General features: G+C 40.6%; 1 long non-coding RNA gene across 1 annotated transcript in view; it reads left to right on the top strand.

Annotated features, from left to right (window-relative positions):
- Positions 1-1,199: 1,199 nt before the first annotated feature.
- Positions 1,200-26,905, top strand: part of LOC135964774 (uncharacterized) — a 39,785-nt gene continuing 14,079 nt past the window's right edge. Inside the window, exon 1 of the long non-coding RNA XR_010577398.2 lies at positions 1,200-1,336. This is a non-coding gene — a long non-coding RNA (uncharacterized lncRNA). The remainder of the gene's footprint in view (positions 1,337-26,905) is intronic.

The following is a 26,905-nucleotide window of genomic DNA, read 5'->3' as shown; positions in this document are numbered from 1 at the left end:
AGGCGGGCGGATCACCAGAGGACAGGAGTTCAAGACCAGCCTGGCCAACATGGTGAAAACCCGTCTCTACTAAAAATACAAAAATTAGCTGGGCGTGGTGGTGGGCGCTTGTAGTCCCAGCTACTCGGGAGGCTGAGGCAGGAGAATGGCGTGAACCCGGGGGCCGGAGCTTGCAATGAGCCGAGATTGTGCCATTGCACTCCAGCCTGGGCAACAGAGCGAGACTCTGTCTCAAAAAAAAAAAAAAAGAGAGAGAGAGAGAAAGCTAGATCTCATGGCCAAATGGAAGTACGCTAATGCTCTGATTCACCTGCGTCATTGGTGTGCTGTAAATGTGTAATAACCCCACTCCACCACTCCAGGAGAAAAAAAGCCCTGATTTATAGCGTTTACTGATTTCCATGGTGTAAATACTACCACTATGACCAATTTCAAAGGTCCTATCGGTTTAAAAATGTTTGCAGTATTCCTGAAAACTTGACATTGACTCTCACAAACTGGTATGAGCTGTTCCCCAGCACAGCACTCTGTGTGTGTACATTACCTCTTTCGTTATAACAGTTTGTCTCTGGGAAGACGGGCAGGTATGGAAAATTTGCCTTTGAAGGTTAATATTCAGTTTACTGTAAATGCATTTTCAGTTTATGTAATGCATTTTTAAAAGGGGATTAAGTGATTAAAGAGAGAAAATGCTAACACTTTCAATGTAGGATAATCGAAAGAATATTTGGACACCAAAGTCTCAGAAAATGCCATTGCAGAAGCGTCTTGCCCTGAGGGAGGGGCCATGTAGTGCTCAGGGGGCTGGGCGGAACTCTTCTCACCTTAGTTTGATGGTGTTTCCAGTGGCGCAGTGAAGGGTTTAAAACGCCTGGCAAAAAATATGCATGCGCTGAATCAATCAGATTTCCACGCAAGGGTGCTCTGCTTGCCCCCCAAGGAATCCTGGGCAATCTTATTCCCTGAAGCTCGGGCCCCTGCTGCACTGGATCCTTGCAGCGTTGGCCTCTGGGCCCCCTCCTGCTTAGTTCCTGGATAAAAGCAGCCCGGCCGCACCTGCCTTGCCAGTGCAAACTCTGCAAGACTCTCAACGCCATCAGCCCTGGTCTGATTGCAGTTGCCTGTTCACAGCCCCCAATCATTCACAACGCCAATTAGCCCGGGCCGGGTCCTCCGGCGGAGCGGGGGCGAGCGCGCGGGAGTCCATTTCCAGCGCCCTGACGCCACCTGAGTCCCGCGCCCGGTAATGCGGCTTCCAAGGGCAAGGCCGCCGCCGCGTCCCTCCGTGTCAGCGCATTTCCCTTTCTTCTCCGCTTCAAGAACAACTGAAGTGTGGGTAGGAGAGCCATTTAGTCCAAACTACAGACGAAAATGTTTTTTCCTTCTGATAATGTTCCCGGTTCCGTCGCTCGGTATTATGCTCCATAATGTGCCGCGTGCAGCCATTTTGTCATCGCTTTGGGTCATCCTTGCTCACAATTGGTTATTTACTCAGGGGCTTTTGAAATTATTGAGTTGACACATCTGTCAGACGGCAAAAGCAGAAATGCTAAAAGGTCACTTGGAGAGAAACCAGCTGCTCCAGACAAACCTTTCTGCCTCCAAATAGCACAATCATTACAGCCTGACAGATGGGGCCTTCGCTTTCATTTCAGGCGCTCCCCTTGCCTTCAGGTATTTAGCTACCCTACCTCATTGCCAGGTCAGCCGGGCCTCCCTGTAATTACCCACACAATAGGCATCTCTCTGCTTAAGAAGAACAGCTCTATTTTCTCTAAGTAGGAAACCAGTTTCCTCACGGATATGAGCTACCCAATGCTTGCCACAAACTTTCCTATTAACAGATTCGTTTTGACAGTGGTAAGTATGTTTCTATTACTTCTGCAGCCTTCATTACACCCTGAAACATGAGGCTGGGTCTGATGGAACGGTTTGGAGGGCTTCTGAGGGTCTCTGAGTAGATGGCACCTGGGGAGTATGGCTGAGATTCCCTTTCCGCTTCACCTGAGTCTGCCTCCTTCTCACCTCGCTCACCTCTTTGCATGCCCCTGAGGCTGTGGGGGGGGGGGGGGGGGGGGGAACAGGGCCAAAGGCCATGCCTGTCTGTGCTGCTCCACTAGTAGGTTTCATGGAGATGCCTTTTTCAGGTAGCCTGACTTATGTGTGAATGTGCGTGTGTGTGCCTGTGGTAATGGGAGAGAAAGTAAAACAAAAATCAAAAATCAAAACAAGCTGATGTTGATCTTCAATCATATAGGGAGCGAAAGGAAATTCTTCCGTAGTCAGATACTTGCAAACTCTGTTTTAGGGGACAATTAATATGTCAGCAGCTGTAATAACATCATCTTAATCTTTCAGAGTAATGACAAACAAATTGATCAACATAAGGATGTGTCTCTCAACCTGGAGTGGTAGAGGGGTGATTGTTAGAAACCTGAGTTTAAACCTGCGTCTTTTCCCTGAAGTAGTAATATTACCAGAGGTAAGGTAAAAGTTTTCTCTGTCGTTAGGGGGATGCTTCAGTAGGTAAGTTTAAAAAGCACTGCATTGAGCTACCTGCGTGAGGCTGACAGTGAAAGGGGGTTTGCGAGTTGCCACATAATTACAATTAAAATTCTAAAATCATCACAGATTGAGTAGGTGAGGTGATCTCAATATGCCCTTTCGGCTTGTTGGAGCTTCACACATAAATGAATGGGAATCCTGAGACTTCATTTGGGAAATGCTATTAAAGTGCTTCAAACAGAAAAAGAATAGCAAAACCGTTAACAGCCTAATATCATGGCAACTAATGATTGATGCTCCCAGATTGATGATTTGCTTTTAGTTTCCCCCTGATCTGCTATCTTGCCTGTTAGTCTTTAATTTCTATCTGTGCATTTTCTTAATTCTATCTTTTATTCTGGAGGTTAAACAAGTGACTTGCAGTTGGCTTTATGGTCTGTGAGCTCCGAGAGTAACAGCAAAAAAGAGGGCTTCACACATTGTATCTCCGTTATCCCACAATGATTCAATAAAGTCTTGTTATATACCATAGTCTGAGCTTAGCTGTGAATCAAGAACTGGTGAGAAGTTGAGAACTCAGATAGCTTGTGTCAATATGACCTATTATTTCTAGGAAATTCTTTCTCAACAAGATAAAACTGTAAACCAGTAAATAACTTTACTGTTTGCTTTAGGAAATTCTTGCAAATTAATTTATCTGGGCAAAGCATTTGGTTATCTAGGCAAACAGTTCTATGAGAATGATAGACTCCTCATCTAAGCAACAGTTCACTTTTCAGATAATAATTTATCACAACTTGCTTCAAGACATGAGTGTTGCTGTATTCACCAATTCTAAACTACTATGTCATAAACGTTGTCTAATCTCAATTAGTTCTCCAGCTTGAAAGACTCCCCCTTAAGCCAAATTACAGAATTCTGTAAATATCCATTTTCTGATCTGCATCCTCTGAGACCAAGTTTCTGTCATGGTGGTATTCTTTACAGCGGTAAGTCTAATAAACTTTGCTTTGCTCAATCACCAGGTTTTTCTGGTGGTCTCTTTGGGGGAGTTGATGGTTAACAAAGTGTACTGGTGTCCAGTCTTGAAGCACATCAGTGCAGGAAGAGAAAACACCCCAAAGAGACCCTAGGGAAGTTCTGATATAGCAGTATTTCAGAACATGGGTAATAGGGGGAAGTTAAGATAAATTTTGCAGCATATGGGTCCTCCACTGGGGTTCCCAGAAATTATGTATGGAGGAAACCTGGAAAAAAATAGACTTCCTGTGATTCACAGGACAGGATTCAGTCATTATAATTTTAATATTAAATAATAAACAATCTTATTTTGAGATCACTAGATGTTGAAGCCTAGGGGCATATGGATTCTTAGGCAGAAATGATGTAGTTTGGAGTTTTGGAGGAGGAGGACCTATGGGAGAAGGGAACGCTAACAGGAAAGGCTTTATGTAGGAGGTAGGTGGCATTTGGGATAGACCTTGAAGAATGGTAGAGTTTCTGTATGTGTGTATATGTGTGGTTATTTGGGAGGTGGGTGGTGAGGGCATTTGCATTTGGAATGGAGTAAGGTGAGACATAAAGTGGTTAAGGAAATGGGCATGTGATTAGAGGCCTGGATTTGAAACCTAATTCCAACACTTAATATGTTATAGGTAACCATAGGCAAGTTGCTTAACTTCTTTGAGGGGGGATATGATACCTACTTTATTAATGTAGTTATATGGATAAAGGGATATAATGTTTATAATTATCTATATTATAATTATAATAAAGAGAGATAAGGTAAAGGGATTAGAGATTATGTGGATGTAGTGAAGACTCAATAGGTGGTGGCTATTACTATCATTCATTATTATCATTATAGGGTAACATAAATAACAGAAAAGAGAATGGAAAGAAAACTCAGGGCATATTCAGAGAAAGACGGAAACTTGAACTAGTCATAAGAATATAATCGAAAGCAATTTTGAAAAACTTGGGACTAATTGCAAAGAGCCTTGAATTTATTTTTTAAAAATTATTCATTTGGCAACAGGGAGCCCAGGAAGGTTTTTTTTTTTTTTTTTTTTTTTTTTTAAGCAGGGTGAAGGAATGATCAGAGCTATGCAGGATGCACAAGGTGGATGACGCTGGAGAAAAGACGAAAGTTAGGGAATGAACTAATGAATCAATGAACTAAGTAGTAGACTATAAAAAAAACCATTAAGAAGTAACCAGGGAGGGTTTCTAATATTGAAAATAAAGAATAAATGCAAGGGAGACTGTGGAAAGGTTTTTAGGTTAAAATTTTCTTTTGTTCGTTCAACTGTCTAGAACACATCCAATGAATTTTATCAAAACTTTAAAATAAGTTCATCATGCTGGCGTCACAGTTTATGCTCAGATCCCAAGGACATACTGGGAAGGTGAAATGAATGCATAGAGAAAGCAATGAGTGAATACACCTGAACACTGTCTAATTTATAATATATTTATACTGCCTAAGAAGTGACCATAGGATTAGGGCCCTTAAAGTAGTAGAGTATGATGCTTCATTTTACTGCAGTTCTGCAAATTCTAACCTTGTCTAACTTTTTATTATATAGGTAGTTAAATTTGATGCCCTCCCCATCCCTTTGAGTTCATATCAATTTGGGAAGGAAGCGTTAGCATATCTACTGAATATAGTATTTTTTGAATCAATTCTTGCTATGCTTTATTTATTGGCACTTAAGTTTATTTAATTAGTAGGTGCTAATTTGCACTAAACAGAAATCCAGGACTCAGAGCAAGTATCAGGTGACACTTATGTTAACCTAATTGGTTAAATCTGTGTTAATTATCAGGTAACTTGGCTAAATAATAAAGCCATTCCCAGACGAGGACAAAGTGATTTTAAAAGTCTCTCTTAACAAGGCCTTACTTTTCTAGAACAATCTAGCAGCCTTGAGAGCCACAACGTGTTATTAATATTTACAGTGGCTTTTGTTAGAGAGTCTATTTTTAGATGAAGGCTGAGAATTAAGGCTCAGGGTTTAAGGTCAGAAGATACAAATCAGTATAAGTGGAAGATGCACGAGGGAGGGAGATCAGCTTCAAGGGTTTGGATATTTAGAAAAAAAATGAAGAAAATAATGTATTTTATGCTTAAATAATTGTGCCTTTGAAGAGACTGAGAACAATCTAGATAAAATCCAAACCACCTTCAAGGATTAATCAACAAAAGATAACACCTCCCCTCGCATACTGGGATCATATTGCACCTATGATGTGGTTTTCTGATCCTTTTACTTAACATACTATGAACATTTTTCCCCATGGTATTAATTATTCCCGAAACTCACTTGCTTAACTTTACAATTAAACTAGATAAATTATAGATAACATTTTAGCCTTTTATATGAGGAGGGAAATAACACATAAGAACAGGGTGAAGAGGGTATCTGTAAGGGTCCACATGGTTGAGTAGAAGTGCCCCATGCAGAAAAGAGGGAGGGAGCCCCTCTCTCCTTCATTCAGTCTGGGAAGTTAATTAACAATGATGTTAAGAGGGCGAGGTATGAAGCTGTACTAACCTAATTGAACCTTATTCAGATTTCTTACTCCAGAGCAGAAGCCATTCAATAACCTTTTTATATTTAGATATTTAGTTTGTTAACAACAACAACAACAACAAAATGACCAGTGAGCCAAATTTGGCCCCTTGCTTGTTTTTGTGCAACCCATAAGCTAAGAATGTTTTTATGTTTTTAAACGATAAAAAAACCAAAGAAAAATATTTTGTGACATTAAAATGACATGAAATTCAAATTTCAGTGTCCATAAATGAAGTTTTATTGGAACACTGCTGTACTCATTCAGTTACATATTGTCTGGCTGCTTTCTTGCTAAGATGGTGAGTTCAGTGGTTGAGGCAGAGACTGTATGGCCTGAAAAGGTTAAAGTATTTACTGTTTGGCCCTTTACGGTAAAACTTCATCCACCCTTGCTCTAGAAGGTAAATGTTTATCTTCATATCCACATGTCTTCTTGGAATTTTAAAGGGAATTGCAGGCCTTTAATAACAACTTCCTGACATCACAACCTTGGCTACCAATTGAATATCCGCTTGTTTCTGAGAATGTTTGTTTCAAATAATTAACCACTACTGATAAGACAATTTCAGCCTGGACTACTTTTACATGGCCAAGTGCTCACACTCTACAGTCTTCTGCCTCACTTCTGGCTTGTCAGGGCTACATATGGTCATGTATTTAGAATTATTCATTAAGGAAAAATCAGCTTTCATTTGGTATTTTATTAAGCTCAGAAAGAACCTTAAAATATTGTGTTAACATAGAATGATATAATTTTAATGACTTTGCAAAGCACCTTGAGAGATCTTGGATGATAATGAGAACTGAATATGTAGCCGGCAAAACTATGTGTGGGCCAGTTGTTTATTCAAACACAGAATGGAAGATAAAATTATGTGGAGATTGTACCATCTGATTGCTGTCTTTCTTTCTCACCACGCATGTGCACGCACACACACACTCACAATAGTTGAAATACAAACTGACCACTCTATAGACAGTAGTGACTCTTATTCATGCAATATAGTATGTATTTTCATGAGACAGTAGCATTATGACTTATCTACTAACGCTTGCTTTTATTGACTATTCATTATTCATTAAATATGGGAAGAGCAACAATTTCATGTTTAGTGTGGCATAAGCACTTAATAACAGTTACTCATCATCATCACCATCACCACCAGTACCATCAGCCAGTTGGCTAACATAAGTATATGTCCAGATAATATTTGGGAGGCCAACTGGCTCTAAGTGGCACAACTGGAGAATAGACCAGAGGATAGAGTTCAAATCATGCTGATGTGTCACTAATAAGATCTTGTGATATGTAAAACCAAAAGTAAGATGTTTTCAGTGTATGTAGAGTAACTGAGACAGTGAGAGATATGATTGCTTGTATATGGAGTTTTTGTTTGTTTGTTTTTTGAGATGGAATCTCACTCTGTCACCCAGGCTGGAGTGCAGTGGTGTGATCTCAGCTCACTGCAACCTCTGCTGCCTGGGTTCAAGCAATTCTCTTGCCTCAGCCTCCCGAGTAGCTGGGATTACGGGCATCTGCCACTGCGCCTGGCTAATTTTTATAGTCTTGAACTCCTGACCTCGTGATCCACCCACCTCAGCCTCCCAAAGTGTTGGGATTATAGGTGTGAGCCACCGCACCTGGCCATATATTGGAGTTTTAACAGAAATTTTTGCAGAGATCACAAATAGGGGCCCCAGAGTTGAATTTGGCCCACAGATAGCTTTAATTAGCAAAAGGAGTATTATTTAAAAATACATTTGGATGTTTTCAGGCAGGGCATGAACTCTTAGGTTTGCCATAGTCTTCACTACTCCTATTGTTTAGCATTTTACCTGTCTTATTCTTAAAGGCATTGGAGTTTGTAACTTTTGATTAGAAGTTTTAGAACAGTGTTTTAAGGAGCTTAGATAGGTGTGTGTTTATTCATATATATATATAAAATTATAAAGTTCATATATATATAATTATGTATATGTAAAATACATATATTCATTATATATACAAAATTATAGAATTCATATATATGAAATATATACATATAAAATTAATTTTTGCTGCTAGGTTCCATGTTTCAAAATAATATAGTTAAATAAGTATTCCAACTGAAAATAACTTAAGACAAAGTCTGTGTAGTACATTTCTCTGTGTCTGGTAGTAAAAAAAACACCACCAACAAAAACAAACTCCTTCTTCCCCTTTTAAATGATGTAGTCTTATTGCCATTTACTGTGCTGAAAAAATAAAAGTCAGAGGGCATCAGCCAACAGAAAACTGGCACTACTCTGAAAATGTGTGCATCCTTGGTGTCTTAGGCTGTTTGGGCTTCTGTAACAAAATTCTGTAGACTGAGTAGCTTATGAATTATAGAAATGTATTTCTTACAGCTCTGGAGGCTGAGGAGTCCAAGAACAAAGCACTGACAGATTTGGGAGCCAGTTGGCCTCCCAGAGTTAAAATGATAGAGGGAAATAGAAATGATTATAGTCCTACTTGGCCTCTATATTTTCTGGTGAGGGCCCATTTCCTGGTTCACAGATGGTGTCTTCTCATTGTGTCCTCACATGGTGGAAGAGGTAAGAGATCTCTCTGAGGCCTCTTTTATAAGGACACTCATTCCGTTCATAAGGACTCTACTCTCATGACCTAGTCTCCTCCTCCCCACCTCTTACTACCATCATCTTGGGGGTTAGGAGTTCAACATATGAATGTGGGGGAACATGAGCATTTAGACCACAACGATTGGATTATATGAATTTGCTCTTCTGAGCTGAGGATACTATAGTCCCCCTGAGGAAAAAAAGCAGAAGCTTTTCCTGTTCAGAGAATTTTGAACACTAGCTGGAGTGAGTGTCCTCTGGATGAGTGAGGAGATTCAGACTTATTATGTAGACATCTGTCTATTAAGTACTTGTTAGACACAGTCATTTTGTTCCACAGAGGCCATGGATAAGTCTGATTTCTTTTCCAGTCACCTATTATGAGACATTCTCAGGAAGTGACTTGGTTATCTGGGGGTTCCTAATGGTAAAGGGAAAAAAATGTTGGAATGTGCCTATCCTGGTAGTAAGGTTGAAAAGAGAATTTTTAAAAGTTTACAGAATGGTTTCTGTAGCCACAGACCATAGAAAGAAATAGCATTCAAGAGGGGAAGGGAGCTGTAAAATGAAATATGGACCATGTCCATGGTAGAGCAATTCAGAAACACATCTGCTCGGTGTGGGGACTTGGCCCCTTTAAGACAAGGGTGTTCCTGACCGGAAAGTCAGATCCAACAGTGACGAAGGTATCCCTTAAGGAACCATCAATTAGTGACACTTGCCTCTGCATGGGGGACTGGAACTTCAGCTTTTAACCTTGGTTTGGCACCTGCCCACTTGCTGTCAGGTATGCTTGTCAGAGTTTGGACACTTGTCTGCCTGCCCTTTTGGCTGCCTGACACCTTCACCCAGTCTGGCCTTCCTCCTCTCCCTCCTGTGTTACAGAGAACCAACTTTGGACGCATCCTGGGCACAATTTTGAGATAGATAAAAAGATGGAAATTCCTACTGTTTCAGAGTTTACAGTGAAAGAGAGAGCCATATGTAGGGACTAAAATAGAGATAAATGCAAAAAACTATGAGAAAATGAAGGAGGACTCTGTCCTTGATATTTGGACAGCAAAATGTATTCACAAACATTATCTCACTTAATCTCCCCATTTTCCTGTGGAGCAGGAGGTATTCACTCTCATTTCACTTTCTCATTGAAAGGTGAAGATTTGGAGGCTTACAGGTGAAAGAAGAAACAATGTGTGGAAGATTAAAAGTTCTAAATGTGCTAAGATTAGGAAAAAAGTGCTAAGAAAACCAAAAAAGATTATTTTCTATGTTTGGAACAAAAAAGAGAATAGGCCCATTATTGGAGGACTTAAAGTTAAAATGATAGAGGGAAATAGAAATTATTATAGTCCTACTTGGCCTCTATATTTTCCAAAAAGGAACAAAAATCCATCAACTGTGGATTCCCTGAAAAGATACTAAAAGACACCTTTGATAAAACAAAGCAGTAAGAGAGACAATTGTTTCAGAGGAAGAACAATGAATGTCATATATTTATTAGGTTTTTAGGAGTCTAGTCTAAGGCAGTTCTTTCAATATGGTGACCTGACTGGAACCAGGCAAAGTTCATGACATAATTGTTTTGATTGATGGCAAGGTGCTAAATATGTTTACATGTGCCATGTTGGTGTGCTGCATCCATTAACTCATCATTTACATTAGTTATATCTCCTAATGCTATCCCTCCCCTCTTTCCCCACCCCACAACAGGCCCCAGTGTGTGATATTCCCCACCCTGTGTCCAAGTGTTCTCATTGTTCAATTCCCACCGATGAGTGAGAACATGCGGTGTTTGGTTTTCTGTCCTTGCGATAGTTTGCTCAGAATGATGGTTTCCAGCTTCATCCATGTCCCTACAAAGGACATGAGCTCATCCTTTTTTTATGACTGTATAGTATTCCATGGTGTATATGTGCCACATTTTCTTAATCCAGTCTATCATTGATGGACATTTGGGTTGGTTCCAAGTCTTTGCTATTGTGAATAGTGCCACAATAAACATATGTGTGCATGTGTCTTTATAGCAACATGATTTATAATCCTTTGGGTATATACCCAATAATGGGATGGTTGGATCAAATGATATTTCTAGTTCTAGATCCTTGAGGAATCGCCACACTGTCTTCCACAATGGTTGAACTAGTTTACAGTCCCACCAACAGTGTAAAAGTGTTCCTATTTCTCCACATCCTCTCCAGCACCTGTGGTTTCCTGACTTTTTAATGATCGCCATTCTAACTGGTATGAGATGGTATCTCATTGTGATTTTGATTTGCATTTCTCTGATGGCCAGTGATGATGAGCATTTTTTCATGTGTTTGCTGGCTGCATAAATGTCTTCTTTTGAGAAGTGTCTGTTCATATCCTTTGCCCACTTTTTGATGGGGTGGTTTGATTTTTTTCTTGTAAATTTGTTTGAGTTCTTTGTAGATTCTGGATATTAGCCCTTTGTCAGATGGGTAGATTACAAAAATTTTCTCACATTCTGTAGGTTGGATGGCAAGGAGAGTTTTGAAGGATAAATAAGTGTTATGATGAGTCTAGTTGGGAGATGTATCATTGGTAGAAGGGGCTATTAACTTTGATAAGAGTAGCAGAGTTGTTCATTGTTTGAAGAAATGGATTTTTGGAAAGTTCTAGAAACAAAAGGCAATACAATTTCATTTTCTTGGAAAACTTCCTGGTAAAACTTTCATGGAATAGTAAAGTAATATTGTTGTGGACAAGCCAGGTGTGGTGACTCACGCCTATAATCCCAACACATTGGGAGGCCGAGGTGGGAGGATCACTTGAGCCTAGGAGTTTGAGGCCAGCCTGGGCAATATAGTGAGAACCCATCTCTACAAAAAATTTAAAAAATGAAAAATTGACTGGGCATGGTGGTATGTACCTATAGTCCCAACTCCTTGGAAGGCTGAGGTAGGAGGATTGCTTGAGCCCAGGAGTTTGCAATCAGCTTGGGCAACATAACAAGATCTCATCTCTACAAAAAATAAAAATAAATTAGCCAGGTGTGGTGACACATGCCTGTGGTCCCAGCTATTCAGGAGGCTGAGGCGGGAGGGTTGCTTGAGCCTGGAGGTTGAGGCTGCAGGGAACTGTGATTATGCCACTGTACTCTAGCCTGGACAACAGAGTGAGACCTTGTCTCATAAAAAACATAATTCAGACAGGTGGATAGTAAAGTCATGTTAATATAAACACTGTCACAGATGGTTTCCATTCTGAATTCAAGTAGGAAAAGTAAATAACCTCATTAAGAGTAAACATAAGTTCAAAGTAAACAAGGAAAATAAAATGACATCACCTACATTTAAAAGGAATTCAATTCTTGACAAACCAGAGAAACTATAAATATTTTCTTGTAGATATGTAAACTTGAAGATGTTTAGATGTTTTCTCAGATTTGCTGCAAGTAATTGAGGATAAATTAAAATATGAGGGAGACGACAGAGTGCCAGAATGCCAGAGATGAAAGAAAGTTCCCTGGATTTTCAGAAAAATAAGGCTGACATTGATCCTATACAAAATTCTAGTCTGCACAGAGGTGTCTGACTTGACTGATCACTTACATATGCCAGGCACTAGAAATACCCTGGTGAACAAGGCAGGCATAGCCTTTTCCCACGAATTCTGTTGGTTCCTTCTCAAAATAAATTCAGAATCTGAACCCTATTTTCTTTAAACCTACATCCACTGGGTTCAAGTCAGCATCTCTTGATTCAAGTCAGCATCTCATGTTGGGATCACAGCACCAGTTTCCTAAATAGTCTCCTTGCTTTCACCTTTGTTCCTCTGTGGGTCATTCCCAGCACAGCACTCTGAGTGATTCATTTAAATCCCAAATCAGATCATGTCACTCTACTGTTCATAACATTCCAAAGGTGTTGTCTCAGAACAAAGGCCAAAGTTCTTACATCGACCTACAAGACACTACAATATAGTCTCCATGATCTGGCTCCTGATACCCCACTGACTTCATTTCCTATACTTTCCACCCTTTCCATACATTCCCTCCAGCCACACTGATGTCCTTGTGCTTTTGTAAATGTCAAGTAAGATCCTCCCTCGGACACCTTTGTACTTGATGACCCTGTGCCCAGGGCACCTTTCCTTCACTTCTTTCAGGTCTCTGTTCAAATATCACTTTATAAGTGAACCCTCCTCTAATAACCCAATAGAAAAAGGTATTTCATATCTTACTTGTCCTGGGAGTCATCATGAAGGTCCTTGTTACTATTTTACTTTGGCTTTTACTCTGAGTAGCATGAGGAGTCATTGCAGGATTTTGAGCAGAGGAGTGACATGATTAACATATTCTTTAACAGGATTCCTCTGGATACTATGTAAAACAAAACAAAACAAAAACAAAAAACAAAAAACAAAAAAAACAAAAAAAAACCTGTAAGGGATGGAAACCAAGGTAGAAATGGGGACTCCATTGAAGAGACTATTGTAATAATCCAGGCAATGGGTGATGGTGGCTCAGATCAGGATGTTAGCAGTAGGAACTGACTGGATTTTGGATATATTTTAAGACAAAGTCAACAAGACTTTCTGATGGATTTGACGTAAGACATGAGAGAAAAAGGAGAGTTAAAGATAATTTCACAGATTTTGTCCTCAGCAACTACAGAAAGATGCTATGCATTGAGATAAGGAAGGCTGTGGGTGGAGAAAGTTTTTGGGGGGAAGATCAGGAGTTCAGTTTTGGACATATTGAGTTTGAGATGTCTATTAGACATCCAAATGGCAATGTTGAGTATCAGTTGGATATACAAATCTGGAGTTCTGAAGAGAGGTCTGGATTTTAGACATAAATTTGAATGTCATTGGCATATAGATGGTGTCTTAGCCTGAGTTTCTCAGAGAGTATAACTTGATGATAGTAGGAGTACAATCACAGAGAGTAGAAGAGAGGGCCAAGGGGAGCGAGGTGGGGAAGGAGAGGGAGCCAAAATGAAATGTGTTATCAGTCTGGCTGCCTCAAGATGAGACTGACTGATCTCATGGGGCTGTTGTACAAGAAATTATATAAAGTACATTTTAGGACAAGTTGCTTGGGGCTGTTTTGGTCAGCTCAAGCTGCCATAATAAAATACCATAGTCTGGGTGACAAACAACAGAAATTTATTCTCTTGCAGTTCTGGAGGCTGCAAGTCTTAAGATAAGGGTGCCAGCATGGCTGAGTTCCGGTGAGGACTCTGTGCCTGGCATGTGGATGGTTGCCTCCTTGCTGTGTGCTCATAGGGTGGCCAGAGCACTCTGGGGTCTCTCTCTCTTTTTATGAGGACACCAACCCCATCAGATTAGGACCCCACCCTTGTGACCCATTTTAACCTCTGTCATCACCTCACAGGCCCTACCTCCAAATACAGTCACATTATGGGTTAGAACTTCAACATGAGTTTTGGGGAAACAATTTGGTTTACAGCAATGCCCTATAAATCTCCTAAATTTGTGCAAAATGCATTTATTTTATCCCAACAGCCCCCAAAATCTTAATGCAGTCCAGCATCGACTCTAAAGACTAATGTCCTGAGCCTCATCTAAATATTTAAATCAGATGTAGATTAGATTCAAGGTACAATTCATGCTGAGGCAAAATTCCACAGTGGGAGAGAAGAAGAGCAAGGATATATCCATAGGCATCAATCTCCCCTTGTCCAAAAGTTCATCCCCAGGAATAAACTCTTCTTATCTTTCCAGGTTATACATTCCTGGGTATATTAGTCAGGGTTCTCTAGAGAGACCGAACTAAGGGAATACACACACATACACACACACACACACACACACACGAGTTTGTTAAGTATTAATTCACATGATCACAAGGTCCCACAATAGGCCACCTGCAGGCTGAGGAGCAAGGAGAGTCAGTCCTAGCTCCAAAACTGACGAACTTAGAGTCAAGTGTTCAAGGGCAGGAAACATCCAGCACAGGAGCAAGATGTAGGTTGGGAGGTTAGGCCAGTCTCTCTTTTCACACTTTTCTACCTGCTTATATTCTAGCCACACTTGCAGCTGATTAGATTGTGTTCACTCAGATTAAGGGTGGGTCTGCCTTTCCCAGTCTACTGACTTGAATGTTAATCTCCTTTGGCAACACCCTCACAGACACACCCAGGATCAATGCTTTGTATCCTTCAATCCAATCAAGTTGACACTCAGTATTAACCATCACACTGCATGCCCGGTGGGGCCCACCAGCATATAGGATGAAGCCCTGAATGAGATGGGAGGCCCACAGTGGCATGAGGCAAGGCTTTGTCACATCGTGCCTGTGTGGAGTTGTTTGGAGCCATGTGGAGCTGGTTGTTGCAGTGGTGGCTGGAACAAGGGACTGTGAGGCCAAAGGGATCTGAAATGGTGCATAACAGAGCAGGATTAGTTAGGAGAGAAACCTTTCCCAGTGGTTCCCCATTCCTTAGTCAACGTAAAATGACCGTATTTAAACATTTCTGATATTAACTTACAATGCTGGAATTTATTTTAATATAGAGCAAAGCTTTTTACTCCACAATAAGGAATCAAAGTTTGAATCATAAATTAATATTTAAGGAAATACATTGAACTGAAGAGAACTCTGAAGAGAACACTGAAGAGAACTCAAGCAATTATGGTACTCTGATCTGGTAGCCAATCCTTTCTTGATCTGATGGAAAGAAGGGAAAGTTAAAAGGTACGGGCACTGGAAAGTGGGGATGGACCTTTACTAAAGAAGACACGGTAGAAAAAAGCAATGGCATTCAATCAGCAAATTTCGAGCACTGGACCACTCTATTTGCCTGGTGCTCTTCTAGACACTGAAGTACAACAGGTTACTAAACAGACTAGATCCCCTAGGGGTTGGAGGAGGGGACAGACAGTAAACAAACAATTCACTGAAAAATATGTCAGTGGTACGTGAAAGTCCCTAAAGGGTGGTGCACCTAGAGAGAGCATGGAAGCTCCACACTCCTTCTTACACAGTCCCTTTGCATCTGTCTGTTGGTATCTTTTGTAGTATCCTTTATAATAAAGCAGTAAACATAAAAAAAGAAAAGAAAATATGTCAGTGGTATAAGTCTTATGAAGAAGTATAAAACAGAATAGGAGTAAAGAGAGTAATAGAAGGGTGTTATTTGAAATAATTGAATGGGGAATATTGTAGAAGATGAGATTTTAGTAGAGATATAAAGCAACTCAGGGAAATGCCAGGCCAATAGATGAAAAAAAAAAATCTTGTACAGAGAATAGCTTGAGCAAGACCCCGAGTCAGGAGCATGCTAAGTTTTCAAGGAACAACAAGAAGGCCAATGTGTTTGGAAAGAAATGAGGTAGGTGGAAAATGGAGGAGGTAAATCAGAAGATGTTCTTGTGATGGAGGAAAAAGAGCATAGTTGGTTTTTTTTTTTTTTTTTTTTTTTTTTTTTTGGTAGATTCACTTTTCTGGGAGTAAGACCTGTTTGTTTCATTTGGACATGAATACACAAAAGGTGCAAGGAAACAGTCCATTGTGTAATGTTTTGTATGTGCCCAGTTTAATGCAACACTGTCCTGAAGCCTTATGTACACCTTTGCTTAGAATATTTCCTGAAGCCCTGGCCCTATCCATGCCTGCATCATTTGTCAATGGAAGCATCCTCACTTCAGAAAGAAAAGAGTCTATCATGCTGTTACCTACCATGTATGACTTAACTGCACCTGCCTGAATGAATCCTCCTCCTTTATACCTCAAGGCAAGATTTGTCCTTCCTGCCAGTCTGAGCTCTGGCTTCCCTCCTCAGAGTGTCTTTGTTCACAAATCACCCACTCCTCTTTTAATTACAAACTTCTTTTCCTCCATTGGTTCTTTTACTTCAGCTTTGAGAAAGGCTGAAGCCCTGCCCATCTTAAAACAACTCCCCCCAAACATGATGAGAAACTCTGTCTTTAGCCCATACCTATGGTGGCATAAACTCATTCTCTATACTTTTCATATTAATTTTTTACCTCAGCCACCTAAAATCTCAATTCTATACCACTTCTGCACAGAATGCTTCTCTTAGTTAATTTGCGACTGTTTGTCAAAAGTAGCTTATATCTTTCAGTTTTCGTTTTATGCAAACTCTCTGAAGTTTCTCTTTAAAAATTATTTTCCTGGCCTCCATGATGGCATTTTCCCTGATTTCCTTCCTTTGTGGCTATGCCTCAGTTTCTTTTGGTTGTTGCAGTGGTGGCTGGAACAAGGGACTGTGAGGCCAAAGGGATCTGAAATGGTGCATAACAGAGCAGGTGCATTTCCAGCTGCCTAAATGTAGATGTTTCACAGAACTGAGCTTCTCAATCAGGACAAAATAATGATCCCCTTGGTTCTTGTGGTAGCCAGAGACCCAGGAATCTTTGCCTGCAGACTCGAGCCACCTTGTCCTTTTATCTCAGTGGACTGCACAAACACTATCAATGTCCATGTTCCCTGACATGAAAAAGCCTGGAAAACATGGGTGCCCTCCACATTTGGTATTCTAGAAACTCTGTGGTGATACCATTGACTTACCTACCCCCATAGGGAGATGAATTCGAAATCTCTCATTCCAGCTATAATCTCTCTATTGAATTCTAGATCAATGTAACCTAACCAAATACCTCGTCATGGATGATCCTCAAACTTAACATGTCCAATATTAACACATTTGTTTCCAATCCCATTCCTCTCAGTGAATATCATCAACCACATACAAATGTGAAAGCGATTCTTCTTTGAACTCCATTACTCTCACATCTAATTAAACATCAAGTCTTCTTGATTTTGGTTGTGTCCTACCATTTCCAATCCTGCCTTGTCATCACTCTGATGCCACTTTAGTTTATGCCTTTGAATTGTTTTTACCTGAACCATCGTGGTAGATCTTCTTATTGTTCAAAACATTTGCAGTTCTTCCTTACAGCTCCCTTCTTTGTAAGACTCTTCGTGGTGGTGGGATTATACATTCCTCCTTCAACAAATTCAGAGAGGGTGGTCAAGGATTTGCTTAGGCTCAGAAAGTGCAAATGGAAGCTAGCAAAACTGCACAGTTCTAGGAAATGATGGTCTTCCAGTCTGCCAATTCTCCCAAGACTCCTGACACCAACCACAAGAAGTTAGAGTCCAACTACAGTTAGAGGGAAGAGTGTACACAAGACCACCCTTACTCTTACACTACTTGCAAGTTCACAGGTAATTATCCATTTGGATAATTTGTTAGAAAGACTTATAAAAGTCACTACAAGCTATTGTTTTCATGGTTATGGTTTATTATAGGAAAAATATACAGATGAAAAATATAGATGAAACATACAGACAAAGGAAGAGATACGTAAGGTAGAGTCTGAGAGGTTTCCACAAGCAAAGATTCTGTTGTCTTCAGGATGTGTTACCCTCCCAGCATCAGTGTGTGACAATATGCATGGAGTATTGCCAACCGGGGAAGACTGCCTGAGCTTTGGTGTTCAGTGTTTTCATTCAGGGTCTATCACATAGGCATGATTGATTAATTGATTGCCCATAGGTCGATTGCCATGTGGTTGATCCAAAACACCTTTCCCAAGTCACATGTCTTTCCAGTGACTCTAAAACTATTGGGTGTGGCTGGCCCCATCATAAGATTCACGTGGCCAGTACCTTCCCTAAACAAAGACATTCCTATGAGGTAGAACATAGATTACCTCCCAGAAGATGAAAACAAAGGCTGACCTAAATTGGGGCAAAGCCAGATTCTTTACTACACAGAAGTGAAGTGGATCAGTTCTGAATAGAAGCTTTAAAAACCAGAATAGGATTTGGAACATCTCTTTCCCCTCTGTCACCTGGCCAGCAATATTCTAGGTAAAATCAGCCTGGTCCTGAAGTGAAGATGGCATGGAAGTGAATTGCAGTTGACCCAACTGTTACATGAGTAAGAAATAAACATGATGTTCATGAGGCTCTGAGATTTTGAGATTGTTTGTTACCATGGCATAATTTCTAGAATGGGATCAGCTAAAGGATGGAGCAGTTGGCACGTGCCTCTTCCTTTTTTGCACTTTGATCTTTCAGGCCTCTTTGAGCTCAGGCCTCATTAAAGCCTATGTTTCCAGTCTCTCATGGTAAACAAACCAAGCAATTCACATTTCTGTCAGGCCCAACCAGATCCCTGCTCACTTGGTTCCAGCTTCTCCACTGGCTGTAGGCTGCTTAAGCCAGGAGCAATTAGCTCCCAGTTTGGGGAGAGAAAGAATAGAAGCCTTGCCATATTCTCTCATCCAGCTTATAAAATAAAGAATCTAATCAGGTATTCTGATCCTCCCTCCCCATGGTTCCTGCCATTTGCTTTCAAATGGTTAAAACCTGGAAAGGGAAAGGTAATTGCTTAACAACCCCACACTCCAACATTGACTATCTGGGAAGGCTAAATTGCCAACTTCAGTACTTGATGGTGGGCAGGACTGGGGCAAGTAGGACTTGATAGTGTAAGTAGATTTTGTTCATCCATTTTTATTTTTATTTTTGTTTTTTTATTATACTCTGAGTTCTAGGGTACATATGCACAGTGTGCAGGTTTCTTACATATATATACATGTGCCATGTTGGTGTGCTGCACCCATTAACTCGTCATTTACATTAGATATATCTCCTAATGCTATCCCTCCATGCTGCCACCACCCCATGACAGGCCCCAGTGTGTGACATTCCCCACCCTGTGTCCAAGTGTTCTCATCGTTCAATTCCCACCTATGAGTGAGAACATGCGGTGTTTGGTTTTCTGTCCTTGCGATAATTTGCTCAGAATGATGGTTTCCAGCTTCATCCATGTCCCTACAAAGGACATGAACTCATCCTTTTCTATGACTGCATAGTATTCCATGGTGTATATGTGCCACATTTTCTTAATCCAGTCTATCATTGATGGACATTTGGGTTGGTTCCAAGTCTTTGCTATTGTGAATAGTGCCACAATAAACATATGTGTGCATGTGTCTTTATAGCAATATGATTTATAATCCTTTGGGTATATACCCAATAATGGGATGGTTGGATCAAATGATATTTCTAGTTCTAGATCCTTGAGGAATCACCACACTGTCTTCCACAATGGTTGAACTAGTTTACAGTCCCACCAACAGTGTAAAAGTGTTCCTATTTCTCCACATCCTCTCCAGCACCTGTTGTTACCTGACCTTTTAATCATCACCATTCTAACTGGTATGAGATAGTATCTCATTGTGGTTTTGATTTGCATTTCTCTGATGGCCAGTGATGATGAGCATTTTTTCATGTGTCTGTTGGCTGCATAAATGTCTTCTTTTGAGAAGTGTCTATTCATATCCTTCACCCACTTTTTGATGAGGTTGTTTGAGTCTTTCCTTGTAAATTTGTTTAAGTTCTTTGTAGATTCTGGATATTAGCCCTTTGTCAGATGGGTAGATTGCAAAAATTTTCTCCCATTCTGTAGGTTGCCTGTTCACTCTGATGGTAGTTTCTTTTGCTGTGCAGAAGCTCTTTAGTTTAATTAGATCCCATTTGTCAATTTTGGCTTTTGTTGCCATTGCTTTTGGTGTTTTAGACATGAAGTCCTTGCCCATGCCTATGACCTGAATGGTATTTCCTAGGTTTTCTTTTAGGGTTTTTATGGTTTTAGGTCTGACATTTAAGTCTTTAATCCATCTTGAATTAATTTTTGTATAAGGTGTAAGGAAGGGATCCAGTTTCAGCTTTCTACATATGGCTAGCCAGTTTTCCCAGCACCATTTATTAAATAGGGAATCCTTTCCCCACTTCTTGTTTTTGTCAGGTTTGTCAAAGATCAGATGGTTGTAGATGTGTGGTATTATTTCTGAGGGCTCTGTTCTGTTCCATTGGTCTATATCTCTGTTTTGGTACCAGTACTATACTGTTTTGGTTACTGTAGCCTTTTGTATAGTTTGAAGTCAGGTAGCAGGATGCCTCCAGCTTTGTTCTTTTTGATTAGGATTGTCTTGGCAATGCGGGCTCTTTTTTGGTTCCATATGAACTTTAAAGTAGTTTTTTCCAATTCTGTGAAGAAAGTCATTGGTAGCTTGATGGGGATGGCATTGAATCTGTAAATTACCTTGGGCAGTTTGGCCATTTTCATGATATTGATTCTTATATCTATGATCATGGAATGTTTTTCCATTTGTTTGTGTCCTCTTTTATTTTGTTGAGCAATAGTTTGTAATGCTCCTTGAAGAGGTCCTTCACATCCCTTGTAAGTTGGATTCCTAGGTATTTTATTCTCTTTGAAGCAATTGTGAATGGGAGTTCACTCATGATTTGGCTCTCTGTTTGTCTGTTATTGGTGTATAGGAATGCCTGTGATTTTTGCACATTGATTTTGTATCCTGAGACTTTGCTGAAGTTGCTTATCAGCTTAAGGAGATTTTGGGCTGAGACGGTGGGGTTTTCTAACTATACAATCATGTCATCTACAAATAGGGATATTTTGACTTCCTCTTTTCCTAATTGAATACCCTTTATTTCTTTCTCCTGCCTGATTGCCCTGGCCAGAACTTCCAACACTATGTTGAATAGGAGTGGTGAGAGAGGGCATCCCTGTCTTGTGCCAGTTTTCAAAGGGAATGCTTCCAGTTTATGCCCATGCAGTATGATATTGGCTGTGTGTGTGTCATAAATAGCTCTTATTATTTTGAGATACATCCCATCAATATATAATTTATTGAGAGTTTTTAGCATGAAGGGCTGTTGAATTTTGTCAAAGGCCTTTTCTGCATCTTTTGAGGTAATCATGTGCTTTTTGTCTTTGGTTCTGTTTATATGATGGATTATGTTCATTGATTTGTGTATGTTGAACCAGCCTTACATCCCAGGGATGAAGCCTACTTGATCATGGTGGATAAGCTTTTTGATGTGCTGCTGGATTCGGTTTGCCAGTATTTTATTGAGGATTTTTCATCGATGTTCAGGGATATTGGTCTAAAATTCTCTTTTTTTTTTTGCTGTGTCTCTGCCAGGCTTTGGTATCAGGATGATGCTGGCCTCATAAAATGAGTTAGGGAGGATTCCCTCTTTTTCTGTTGATCGGAATAGTTTCAGAAGGAATGGTACCAGCTCCTCTTTGTAACTCTGGTGGAATTCGGCTGTGAATCTGTCTGGTCCTGGACTTTTTTTGGTTGGTAGGCTATTAATTATTGCCTCAATTTCAGAGCCTATTATTGGTCTATTTAGGGATTCAACTTCTTGATTTAGTCGTGGGAAGGTGTATGTGTCCAGGAATTTATCAATTTCTTCTAGATTTTCTAGTTTATTTGCGTAGAAGTGTTTATAATATTCTCTGATGGTAGTTTGTATTTCTGTGGGGTCAGTGGTGATATCCCCTTTTTCATTTTTTATTGCATCTATTTGATTCTTCTCTCTTTTCTCATTAGTCTTGCTAGCCATCTATCAATTTTGTAGTTCTTTTCAAAAACCAGTTCCTGGATGCATTGATTTTTTGAAGGGGTTTTTGTATCTCTATCTCCTTCAGTTCTGCTCTGATCTTAGTTATTTCTTGCCTTCTGCTAGCTTTTGAATGTGTTTGTTCTTGCTTCTCTAGTTCTTTTAATTGTGATGTTAGGGTGTCCATTTTAGATCTCTCCTGCTTTCTCTTGTGGGCATTTAGTGCTGTAAATTTCCCTCTACATACTGCTTTAAATGTGTCCCAGAGATTCTGGTATGTTGTGTCTTTGTTCTCATTGGTTTCAAAGAACATCTTTATTTCTGCCTTCACTTCGTTATTTATCCAGTAGTCATTCAGGAGCAGGTTGTTCAGTTTCCATGCAGTTGAGTGGTTTTGAGTGAGTTTCTTAATCTTGAGTTCTAGTTTGATTGCACTGTGGTCTGACAGACAGTTTGTTGTAATTTCTGTTCTTGTACATTTGCTGAGGAGTGCTTTACTTCCAACTACGTGGTCAATTTTGGAATAAGTACAATGTGGTGCTGAGAAGAATGTATATTCTGTTGATTTGGGGAGGAGAGTTCTGTAGATGTCTATTAGGTCTTTTTGGTGTGAGCTGAGTTCAATTCCTGGATATCTTTGTTAACTTTCTGTCTCATTTTTCTAATGTCGACCGTGGGGTGTTAAAGTTTCCCATTATTATTGTGTGGGAGTCTAAGTCTCTTTGTAGGTCTCTAAGGACTTGCTTTATGAATCTTGGTGCTCCTGTATTGGGTGCATATATATTTAGGATAGTTAGTTCTTCTTGTTGAATGGATCCCTTTACCATTATGTAATGACCTTCTTTGTCTCTTTTGATCTTTGTTGGTTTAAAGTCTGTTTTATCAGAGACTAGGATTGCAACCCCTGCTTTTTTTTTTTTTTTTCCATTTGCTTGGTAGATCTTCCTCCATCCCTATATTTTGAGCCTATGTGTGTCTCTGCATGTGAGATGGGTCTCCTGAAAACAGCACAATGATGGGTCTTGACTCTTTATCCAATTTGCCAGTCTGTGTCTTTTAAATGGAGCATTTAGCCCATTTACATTTAAGGTTAATATTGTTATGTGTGAATTTGGTCCTATCATTATGATGTTAGCTGGTTATTTTGCTCATTAGTTGATGCAGTTTCTTCCTAGCCTCGATGGTCTTTACAATTTGGCTTGTTTTTGCAGTGGCTGGTACCGCTTGTTCCTTTCCATGTTTAGTGCTTCCTTCAGGAGCTCTTGTAAGGCAGGCCTGGTGGTGACAAAATCTCTAAGCATTTGCTTATCTGTAAAGGATTTTGTTTCTCCTTCCCTTACGAAGCTTAGTTTGGCTGGATATGAAATTCTGGGTTTAAAATTCTTTTCTTTAAGAATGTTGAATATTGGCCCCCACTCTCTTCTGGCTTGTAGAGTTTCTGCCGAGAGATCCACTGTTAGTCTGATGGGCTTCCCTTTGTGGGCAACCCGACCTTTCTCTCTGGCTGCCCTTAAGATTTTTTCCTTCATTTCAACTTTGGTGAATCTGACAATTATGTGTCTTGGAGTTGCTCTTCTCACGAATTATCTTTGTGGCGTCCTCTATATTTCCTGAATTTTATGTTGGCCTGCCTTACTAGGTTGGGGAAGTTCTCCTGGATAATATCCTGAAGAGTGTTTTCCAACTTGGTTCCATTCTCCTTGTCACTTTCAGGTACACCGATCAAACGTAGATTTGGTCTTTTCACATAGTCCCATATTTCTTGGAGGCTTTGTTCTTATTACTCTTTTTTTCTCTAAACTTCTCTTCTCACTTCAGTTCATTCATTTGATCTTCAATCACTGATATACTTTCTTCCAGTTGATTGAATCGGCTACTAAAGCTTGTGCATGTGTCATGTAGTTTTCATGCCATGGTTTTCCACTCCATCAGGTCATTCAAGGACTTCTCTACAGTATTTATTCTAATTAGCCATTTGTCTAATCTTTTTGCAAGGTTTTTAGCTTCTTTGTGATGGGTCCGAACATCCTCCCTTAGTTCACAGACGTTTGTTATTACTGATCGTCTGAAGCCTTCTTCTCTCAACTCGTCAAAGTCATTCCTCCATCCAGCTTTGTTCTGTTGCTAGTGATGAACTGCATTCCTTTGGAGGAGAAGAGGCACTCTGATTTTTAGAATTTTTAGCTTTTCTACTCTGGTTTCTCTCCATTTTTGTGGTTTTATCTACCTTTGGTCTTTGATGATAGTGACATACAGATGGGGTTTTGGTGTGGATGTCCTTTCTGTTTGTTAGTTTTCCTTCTAACAGTCAGGACCCTCAGCTGTTGGAGTTTGCTGGAGGTCCACTCCACACCCTGTTTGCTTGGGTATCACCAGCAGAGGCTGCAGAGCCGCAAATATTGCAGAATGGCAAATGTTGCTGCCTGATTTTTCCTCTGGAAGCTTCGCCCCAGAGGGGCAGCCGGCCGTATGAGGTGTCAGTCGGCCCCTACTGGGAGGCGTCTCCCAGTTAGGCTACTCGGGGGTCACAGACCCACTTGAGGAGGCAGTGTGTCCATTCTCAGATCTCAAACTCTGTGCTGGGGGAACTACTGCTCTCTTCAAAGCTGTCAGACAGGGGCGTTTAAGTCTGCACAAGTTTCTGCTGCCTTTTGTTCAGCTATGCCCTGCCCCCTGAGGTGGCGTCTACAGAGGCAGGCAGGCCTCCTTGAACTGCAGTGGGCTCCACCCAGTTTGAGCTTCCTGGCTGCTTTGTGTACCTACTCAAGCCTCAGCAATGGTGGGTGCTCCTCCCCCAGCCTCACTGCCGCCTTGCAGTTTGATCTCAGACTGCTGTGCTAGCAGTGAGTGAGGCTCTGTGGGCGTGGGACCCTCTGAGCCAGGCATGGGATATAAACTCCTGGTGTGCCATTTGCTCAGACCATTGGAAAAGTGCAGTACTAGGGTGGGAGTGACCCAATTTTCCAGGTGCCTTCTGTCATGACATCCCTTGGCTAGGCAAGGGAATTCCCCAACCCCTTGTGCTTCCCAGCTGAGGCGATGCCTCGCCCTGCTTAAGCTCACACTCTGTGGGCTGCACCCACTGACTTGCACCCACTGTCTGACAAGCCCCAGTGAGATGAACCCAGTATCTAAGCTGGAAATTCAAAAATCACCCATCTTCTGCATCATTCATGCTAAGAGATGTAGACTGGAGCTGTTCCTATTTGGCCATCTTCTGTTCATTCATTTTTAATAAGACCATTCTAAGTACAGAAAATAGATGATTTACTCACTATTAAGGGAGACAAAAAAGGAGCTAGTAGGGTGTTATGGCAAATAATGAACATTTGTGTTAAATCAGTTTGGGTCATTTTCTAGGAGGGAATCAGCTAATGGATGAGGCAGTCAGCATTTCCAATGAGTCTGAGGCTGTCACATGCATGGGCAGCAAAGCTAGCAAGCAGCTGATGGGCTGGCCGTAGTGCAGCCTGTCAAGAGGGTGAGAGAGGCTCTGAGAGAGGAGATGGAGTGGTGGGTGGCTTTGAGGAGGAGGCCAAGAATCTATATTTGATCTAGGAGGTAAAAGCACAAAGTGGCTGAAGCAGTTCACAGAAGAATTAATTTCCAGGGAAACAGGATACTTAGCAAATTGTCTCTTTTCCTGAATTGACAGATATGATTGGAACTATAGTAATACATCTCAAAGGATGAGCAGTTTATTCCCAGGGGTACTTTATTTACTGAAAAGTAAATCTCACTGAGAACCCGGCTGGAAATATCTTTTCATTTACTAGGCTCTCTGCCTGCCTTCCCTTTAATAGAAAACAAGCCAGGAATGTTCTCAAATAAAACTAAAGACCATACGGCCACTAGTGAGTTCTAGAGGAACATTTATAACAATAATTGCAGACAGAAGATCATTCTTTCACGGATTGTTTCCCAGGCCTCCTTGTTGAAGGAAAACAGACGATACCGTGTAACACTGGACCTGATGCTTCCTATAAAGTTCAGAGATAGTCAACTGGAACTTAAGGGGAAAGAAAATGTGGACAGAAAGAAAATACTCGAGAGAAGGGTTTTTTTTTTTAAATGGTAAAAGACCTTACAGGAAGTATGTTGAGCAGTTCATGAACTCCTGAGTTACTTTTTCTTCTTTTTCCACTTCGACAGCACCAAACCTTCTGCTTCTCTGTCTCTGCAACCCCCAGAACCCCAGGAACTGTCCCTAGGTGGGCACCAAAATGGAGCTGTCTCTAGGATCATGTGATACTATTTCTTGAAACTAGCAGAGGAATGACAATGGTGAAGGCAAGATGGCCATGATGAAATAGACACTTATGCAGAGTGGGTGTCTACTCTTCACTGATAATCTTGCTTGATATGCACTAAGCTTGGCACAGAATGTAGACCTTCCTTCGTTTTCCTTATGAAAGGGTGGAACAAGCAGCTCCTGCAAGGTTATGGTAGGGTTGGAAATACCAAATGGATCCCACGCCTCAAGATATTCCTTCTCCAGGTTTGTTCTCAGGATCTGAAAGACTTTTCTTGCCAATAAAATGATTTCTTGAGTGCCTGCTGGAGACATGCATCTTAAATGAAGCAAAGGCAAGAAGTTAGTTCTCTGGTGAGAGTGAGTGCTTGTGTTAAGTCCAGTGTGGCCCAGAACACTTCCTTTTCCTCTTTAGTATCATCTCTGTGAGGAGAGAAGCCCAGGGGAGGTGGAGCAGGGGTTAGGTAGTTTGATGGGTAAGCGGAGGTTTGAAACATGGATGGATTCCTCTCAGAACCCAGTAAAAAATTTTAAGCTAGAAAAATGCTTGTAGGATAAAGATATAAAGAAAGTAGG

Source organism: Macaca fascicularis, chromosome 8 (genome assembly GCF_037993035.2).
Source record: "Macaca fascicularis isolate 582-1 chromosome 8, T2T-MFA8v1.1".
Lineage (NCBI taxonomy): Eukaryota > Metazoa > Chordata > Mammalia > Primates > Cercopithecidae > Macaca > Macaca fascicularis.
Note: the sequence above shows the minus strand (reverse complement) of the source record. Positions and strands in the feature narration are given on the sequence as shown.